Source organism: Capsicum annuum, chromosome 7, assembly GCF_002878395.1.
Source record: "Capsicum annuum cultivar UCD-10X-F1 chromosome 7, UCD10Xv1.1, whole genome shotgun sequence".
Classification (NCBI taxonomy): Eukaryota; Viridiplantae; Streptophyta; class Magnoliopsida; order Solanales; family Solanaceae; genus Capsicum; species Capsicum annuum.
In genome coordinates this window covers 121,426,152-121,435,197 of record NC_061117.1, presented here as the reverse complement: position 1 = coordinate 121,435,197, position 9,046 = coordinate 121,426,152, and positions in this window count along the sequence as shown.

Sequence of the window (9,046 nt, the reverse complement as noted above, 5' to 3'; positions counted from 1 at the left end):
AGGATTGAGGAGAGGTTGGAATGCATTCGAGTTTTCGACATAGAGCCCAGCCTACATATCCTCGAGACTCAAGAAATCAGACTGCTTGTAGTTTGACTTGATCGATAGAAAAGATAGTCTCTTATTTTAGATGATCTTTGGCTCGGGATGAATGACACGCTGATTGAGGTGCGGAAAAGAGGCTTGTAACCTCTTAACCATGAATGTGGAGCTCTTCACATACAAAGGTAAGAATTTAGCTGAATATAATTTTCATAGCTCTAGGTGTCCAATCACTCGAATTTTAAAAAAAAAAAAAAAGGTTACTCTCGACATTTCAGAAATATCCTGAATGTGAGTCTGAAACCAAAATATCCCAAGATGCCCACATACCTTCTAATAGAGATATGGTTGTATGGTGGTGGCGATCATCCTTTAGCTCGCGTCCAAAGAGTTTGATGTCCCTCTCTAGACTATGTCTCATTTTCCTGCTAAAAAAAAGTTCCACATTGTGCTGCGTTCTTTTTGGAGTCGTCCACACCTATGGTTTTGATTTGAGATTTTCATCCTCTCGGATGCTCTTAGCAATATCTCAAACAAAGATTGTTAGAAATAAACAAAGTTTATAAAAGAATACATAATTTTTTACCAAATCTCCGTGTCGATCATTTATCTAAAAAGTAAAGTCGCTTTCCGATGTACCTGTTTGAAGGGCAATAATTTACAACAATAAATGCAACAACCCTCTTGGTTGTTGAATAAAATGACTTTTTGTCAATTGAATATGTCTTTAAAATGAGGTGGCCCATTTGGACACCGATGACACTTTATGCAAAATGTTCTCTACAACCTGTAATCTTATGCTGATGCGAAAACTCTTTTGGTCACCTATAATGCTTGTTGCGTGTAGAATTATAACCTCTCTGATTATTGACAGTGATTCTTTGCATATGACCTTGGGTAAGTCTTGCGCATATTTTGTATTGATATGATATATAGATTTTCCTTGAATTATCAATATTTGAATAATCTTGCTTATTATTTGATGTCAGATACAAGGCGACTTACTGATTTTCTTTGAATTGCTAGCTTTTAGGTAATCCTACACATTATCTGACCTTGGATAAAGATGGCTTACAGGTATCTCTCCAATTGCTAGTTTTAGGTATTCTTGCACATCATCCAACCTTAGATATAATATGACTTATATATATATCTCAAACTACTAGTTTTTGGGTAATCCTGTGCATAATCGATCTTGGATATGACGCGGCTTATAGAAAACTCTTAGACATATCAATCTGGTATTATTGCATATTCTCCGATAAGGATTTTGTTGTGACTTATGAATTCCCTTCGGACTATCAATTTTTAGGTAACCTTGCACACTATACGGTTAGGATATTGTTGTAGCTTACGGATGACCTATGGACTAACAACTCATAGGTAATCTTGCACACTATCCTATTTTAAATAATATGACGTAGATATGACCCTCAAATTGTCAATTTCTAGGAAATCTCATATGTCGTCTGTCTTCTGATAGCGACTTAAAGATGTCTCTTTGAATCATATATTTTTGATGCATTCAGATGTTGATTCATAAAACGATTAGATATCCTCAACACGGGGCTATATTGCCTTTACGTGGTCAATGGATATAAAATACTAAGATACTTTTGACGCCAAAGTATTCAATCTTTCAATGGTCAACGGATATAAAATGTTAAGATATCCTCGACACCAGAGTATTCTATCTTCGCGTGGTCAACGGATATAAAATGTTAAGATATCCTCAATGCCAGAGTATTTTATCTTCATGTGGTCAATGGATATTGATGATCCAAAGCTTTTTCCAAGGCCATACCTTATCGTCTTTCATGGCAAACAATTATGGAGACTTAGTTGAATGGCATAATGGCCCTCTTGGCAATGACATAAAATGAAATGGCCTTCTTATCAATGACACAAAATGCAATGGCCCTCTTGAAAATGATATGAAATTGCCTTCTTGGCAATGATAAGAAATAACCCTCTTGGTAATGAGATAAAATGGTCCCCTCGGCAATGATATGAAATTGCTCTCTTGGCAATGAAATGATATGCAATGGCCCTTTTGGCAATAAAATGAAATAACCCTTTCAACAAAGATATCAAATGGCCCTCTTGGCAATGAAATGATATGCAATGGCCCTCTTGACAATGAAATAAAATGGCCCTATTGGCAATAGAATGGTATAAAATGGCCTTTTTGGTAATGAAATGATATGCAATGGCCCTCTTGGCAATAAAATAAAATAAAATAGCCTTCTTGTTAATGAAATGATACACAATGTCCCTCTTGGTAATGAAATGACCCTCTGGGCCATGAAATGGAATGCAATGGCCCTCTTGGCAATGAAATGAAATAAAATGAAATGACCCTCTTAGCAATAGAATGATATGAAATGGCCCTCTTGGAAATGAAATGATATGCAATGTCCTTTTTGGTAGTGAAATGAAATGGCCCTCTTGGCAATGTAATGATATGCAATGGCCTTCTTAGCAATGAAATGAAATGGCCCTCTTGGCAATGAAATGAAATGGCCCTCTTGGAAATGAAATGAAATGAAATGGCTCTCTTGGCAATGGAATGATATGAAATGGACTTTTTTGGCAGTGAAAATAGTTTTACCTGAGTCCGTTTGTCTGTGTTTTTTGGTTTATACATGTACCAGTACTCAAGGTAGACAGTTAGAAGACATTATGTCGCCCTCACTGGCCACCACAGTCAAGCATTATAAAAGTTTAAATAACTAATCTAAATAACTTAGTCATCTTATCATCTTCTTTTAGATAAGAATTTAAATGATAAATCCACCGAATGTAAACAAATGGGTAAAATCCCTTTTGGGGGGGCCTTCTCAAATACCATTTGCATCACCTTATGGAAAATTTGAGGATGACTTTTTTTCTCTTCCTTATCTTAAGCAATCCTTTGATTGTGTCCTTATAGGATCGTCTCCTTTGATAGTACCCGAAAATACTATTCTTGAGCATTATATGCTTTGGTGTGGTTCCCAACTTGCTTGAAAATTTTTGAAAAAGATTTTTATTTTTGTGTATTGATCCCTGTATCCACAAAAAAATAATTAGTTTTGAGTGAAACTCCTCTGTCTTGACCTCCTTCGATCCTCGATTTACTCCTCGCCATCTTTCGGGTGCTCCGTCATGTTGGGACTTCCACCCTAACTCCCATTCCAATAGATGCCAAGAAAATTACTAATTACTCCCTCTGTTCCACAATAAGTTAATTGTTGTATTTTGGCACACATGTTAAGAAAAAAAAGCAAAGACATAAATTTATCATGTTTTTTTCATTTTTCCCCTCTTCAAAAAGCAAATACACATGATACATCACTTCCAATGCACATTTAATGGAGGGTAAATTTGGAAAAGATTTCCAACATTTACCTTAAATTATGAACTATTCACTTATTTTGAAACACTAAAATTGCTCTAACAATTCACTTATTGTGAAACGAAGGGAGTAAAAGACTTGTATAGATTTTCAAAGTAGTCTTAATTTTAAAAACCAGTTTCAAAAATTTCTATAAAGTTTTAGAATATCTTTACCAGTCATGTCATGTACTAGCTCAACGAATGTCTTTCTCTTAGTTCTGACTGTATCTGACGTTTGGGGGAGCATTTCCAAGGATTCATTATCGTCGCTGAGGGCTTTTACTATAAGTTCTATCATAGTTGGAGATTTAGTCTACCTAGACTTGGCCGCGGCTAGTGATTTCCAAAACTTGACTTTGACCTCTGGTGCTGGAAGATTTGAAATATATTCCAATATATTAGTGAAAATTTTGAGGACCTTCTCAAAATTTTTGCCCCAGTTTAATACTATTTAAGATGATCTTGGCTTGAGTGGATCTGAAGTCTTCACGGGTCTTCATCTTTTTAATTTAATGATGATCTTCCTCTTGTGAATTTTTGAGATTCCGTCTCAAAATTCTGCCCCAGTTTCTATTTTTTGGGGTTATATGACCGATCCATTGAGGTTCCTATGTATCCCGTGAAGCAGAAATCAGGTCAAATGTAGTTCAGGCTATGCTAAGGATATATAGGAAATCACCTAAGCCGACATAGTCTGCCTACATATCCCTTTATTGGGAATTTAGGTCATCACGTAGTTCATACATAAAAGGAAAGGATAAATTCTCCTAAGGGGTTGACCGAAGCAGATATAGGCCGCCTACATATCCCTTTCTTAAGAATTCAGGTCAAACATAGTTCGTACATAAAAGGAAAGGGATTTTATGCAATTACCTAATATAAAACTAATACTATCATAAAGGAGATTACAAATAAATCAAGGAAGAAAAAACAAAAACATTCTTAAAACATAGTATCTCTTTACCGTATTAGAATTGATTGATTAGGTCCACTCTTGACCATCCATCTTAGATAAAATAAGAGCTCCTCCAGATAGTACCTTGCAAACTATGTATGGACCTTACCAATTCGAAGCAAACTTGCCTTTTTACTCTTCTTGGTGAGGAAATATGTGTTTGATAACCAATTGTCCAACTTCAAATATTCGAGCTCTTACTTTTTTGGTGAAGGCACGGATCATCCTGTGTTGGAACAACTGACCATAACACAATAACTATTCTCTTCTCATCAATCATCATGAGTTGTTCATAGAGAGCGTGAACTCATTCTTCGTTACTTAATTCGACTACTTGAATAATCCTTAAGGAAGGTATTTTAACTACAGCGGGTATCACAGCTTCATTCCCATAAACGAGTAGATAAGGAGTTGCCTATTTTGAGGTTTGAGTTGTTGTATGGTACCCTAGTAGAGTGTAGGGCAACCTCTCATGCCATGATCTGTCATTTTTTACCATTTTCCTCAATATTTTCTTGATAATTTTATTGGTTTCTTCCATGGCTCCATTCATTTGTGGATGATATGCGGTCAAGTTGCGATGGACAATTTTCAACTGAACATAAATCTCATTCATCAGGTGACTATTCAAGTTATCCCCATTATTAGTAATGATTGATTCTGGCACTCCAAATCATCAAATCAAGTTATTCTTGACAAAATCTACAACCACCTTCTTGGTGATAGCTCTATATGAAGCAGCTTTGACCCACTAAGTGAAGTAATCAATAGCAACCAAACTAAATTTATGCTCATTTGACGTCGGTGGCTCTTTTGGTTTGATAACATCCGTACCCCAAGCTGAGAAATGCCAAGGTAAAATCATCGCATAAAGCTCATGTGGAGGCATTTGAATCAAATCTTCGTGAATCTGGCATTTTGGGCACTTCTGCACATACTTGCTACAATCATTTTCCATAGTCATCCAGAAGTAACTAGTTCTCAGAATCATTCTAGCAAGGGCAAACCCGTTCATATGGACCCCGCAGACTCTGGCTTGTAATTCTTTTATTAATTTTGTCGCTTTTGCAGCATAGACATATCTTAAGAATCTTAAGTCTAAAAAGAATTTTCCCACTTGGAAAATATTTTTTTGCCAAATGCCAAATTGTATTTTTCTGATTGTTGCTGGCCTCTTTAGGATACATTTCAAATTCTAAATACCTTTTAATATCATAGTACTATGTCTTTCCATCGGGTTCCTCTTCGACGTGCACACAATATGTGGGTTGTTCCTTCAAGCTTATTTCCATAGGATCAATGTAACTCTGATATGGGTGTTGAATCATGGAGGATATAGTAGCCAAAGCATCAGCAAACTCATTTTGTATCCTCGAGATATGTCTAAAATCAACTTCCTTGAAGTTTTCACCCAAATACTGCACCAGATACATAAGGGGTAATTTTGGAGTTCTTTACCGCTCATTCCCCTCGTACTTGGTGTATTAGCAAATTTGAGTCTCCGATGACTAGCAATTCACGAACACCCATATCAAGTGCTAACTTGAGACCTAGAATACAATCCTTATATTAATCTATGTTATTGGTACATAGGAAGTGTAATTTAGCAGTTGTAGGATAGTGTTGGCCTATTTATGACACCAAAACTACTCTAATTCCTAAGCCTTTGAAATTGACCGCTCAATCAAAGAACAATCTCCATCTAGGCTATATCTCTATAGTGTATTCTCCCATGAATAAAATCTTCTCATCTAGGAAGTAGGTTTGAAGAGATTCCTATTCATCATCTCAGCCAAATGGTTTGCTAAAGCTTGCCTCTTGATTTCCTTTCGAGTCACATACACAATGTCGAACTCACTCAGTAACATTTTCCACTTGGTTAACTTTACTGTAGGCATGGCTTTCTAAAATATATACTTCAATGGATCCATTCTAGAAATGAGATATGTTGTGTATGAGGATAGATAATGCCTCAATATTTGTGTGGCCCAGTTCAAAGCACAACACATTTTTTCTACAAGAGTGTAGGGAGCCTCATATGGCATAAATGTTTTTACTCAAGTAGTAGATTGCTTTCTCTTTCTTACCGGTCTTGTCATATAGCCCGAGGACACGCTAATAAGAATTTTATGATATTGATAGGTAAAGCAACAACAGACTTCCTTCCCTTCGTGGAACCAAAATAGATGGAGCGGACAGATATTCCTCGATTTTGTTAAAAGCTTTCTAATATTCCTCTATCCACTCATTCAAAGAATAACTATTTATTAATTATAAAATTTTAAATTTATACAATTATCTATTTAATTCCCAGTCACTTTAATTTGAAACAATATAAATTTGACCTTATTCCTTAGTAACACGGTGTATCGGTTGCCAAAAAAAAATCATACCACATGAAACTTTTCTTATTCTTTTTTAAGTTATTGCCTTGTTTATTCATTAATGTTTTCCATTTTTTTCGCACCAAGAAAATCAAGAAAATAATATGTTTTGTTGAGGAATTTTTATCTATGATAGCTCTATTGATCAAGTTGACTCAGAAAAAAATCTTTCTTCAACACCTTGAGAATCAGCTCACATATGACTATTGATTGAGCAATGAACCTGCTAATGTAATTCAAATGACCCAGGAAACTCATAACCTCTTTCTTTGTCCTTAGCGGCAGTAAATACTGAATTGTCTTGATCTTGGATGGATTTAGCTCATTTCCTCTTCTGCTAACTATGAACCGCAGTAATTTCCCAGCTGACAAACCAAAATCACACTTAGAAAGATTCAACTTCGAGTTGTACTTTATTAGTCTATTAAAGAAATTTTCCATATGGGTCAGATGATTTGAACTCTTGTGGGTTTTAATAATTACATCATCCACATACACCTCAATCTCTTTATGAATCATATCATGAAAAATCATCATCATAGCCCTCATGTATGTCGTACCAACATTCTTAAGACCAAACGGCATCACCCTGTAATGATAAACACCCCAGGGCGTAGTAAAAGCCATCTTTTCTACATCTTTCTTATCCATTAATATCTGATGATACCCAATGAAGCAATGTACAAAACACTCCATTCATGCTTCACATAATTATCGATAAAGAGATGGATGTTAGGTAGAAAAAAATTATCTTTAGGACTTGCTTTATTCAAATCTCTGGAATCAACACAAATTTGGATCTTGGCGTCCTTTTTTGGCACTAGACAATATTGGCTAGCCATGTTGGATATCTTTTGACCTCTACAACCTTAGATTGAATTTGCTTCGCCACTTCATCTTTGATCTTCAAATTTATGTTCGGCTTGAATTTTTGCATTTTTTGCTTAACTGGATAAAAATCGAGGTTGATTGGTAATTTAATGCAACATTATGTTGGTGCTTAACCTTGGTATATCATCGTAGGACTAAGAAAATATGTCAATGTACTCCCGTAGCAAGCGAATGAGTTCTCTTTTTTGTGCTTCTGTTAAGTGAACACTAACACTTGTCTCGTTGATTTCATCATGGTCGCTTAGGTTGACTAATTCAATTTCCTCCAGGTTGGTCTTCTCTTAATTTTCAAATTCCTCTATATCTTCAACTATCATCTCCTCATCATATTCTTTCCATTCATCATTATTCACCTTACTTTGTTCTTCTAACCCTTGACATTACATGATATTAGAGGGTTTTAAATTACTGTTACTAAAATAAACAAACAAACTAAGTTAGATAATAACAAGATAATAAGGCATGATAATATAATCACGTTTCAAAATAAATTCTTAGATAAAGAGAGGCATTTTCATTGAAATTTAGTAAACAATTACAAACTATGGCTCATGACCCGCGTAAATATGGGCCCATGCCTTTTTTGAAAATAATAAAACATAAAAAAAAAAAATTGAGACATAGAAAGGGTGGATCACGAGGCCTCTTCTGGATCACCACCAATTTTTTAGAACTAATAGTAATTGCACTTTCATCTACCATGACGGACGATGAGTTATGAGTGGAGTGGAGGTCCAGTTCTACAAAGCCTCTACTGTTGCAACCTTTCTTAGTCCACTAGACTCCAGGAAATCTTCTAGTATAGCATTGAATTCCTACAACAAATTTCCTATTCCATCCCCAAGACCATCATTTCTGGACACCTCACGTATAGGAAACGGTTGGTACAAGAGTGGCAATGATTTGGATAGACTCATCTTTGACTTATCTTCAATCTTATCTTTCTTTGTTGGCTGGTATCCTAACCCATACTTAGATGCCTTTTCTGGGACCATAATGAGCTCAATAATTCCTTCAAATTCTTACCCAAACCCTGGTCAGGCTTGAACCCACTTCTTAATATCACAGTCACAATTATCTTATAGATAGAAGGCATTGGCGTTTAGGGCGTCAGACTTTCTCCGCAATACTTACAATATCAACTATATAAAAACTACTACCCCTCAAAATATCTTTATTCACAGGCACATAACTATTAGGATAATTCAAATGGATTCCTTCTCCTTGAATGACTACCTCGTGATCTTCCTAAATAAACTCTAATAATTGATGAAGGGTAGACGATACTTCCTTTGCACCATGGATCCACGGTCACCCCAGAAGCAGATTATAACTAGGATGGATATCCATAACATGAAATTTAGCCTTGAATATAGCAGGTCCCATCTGGATGTAT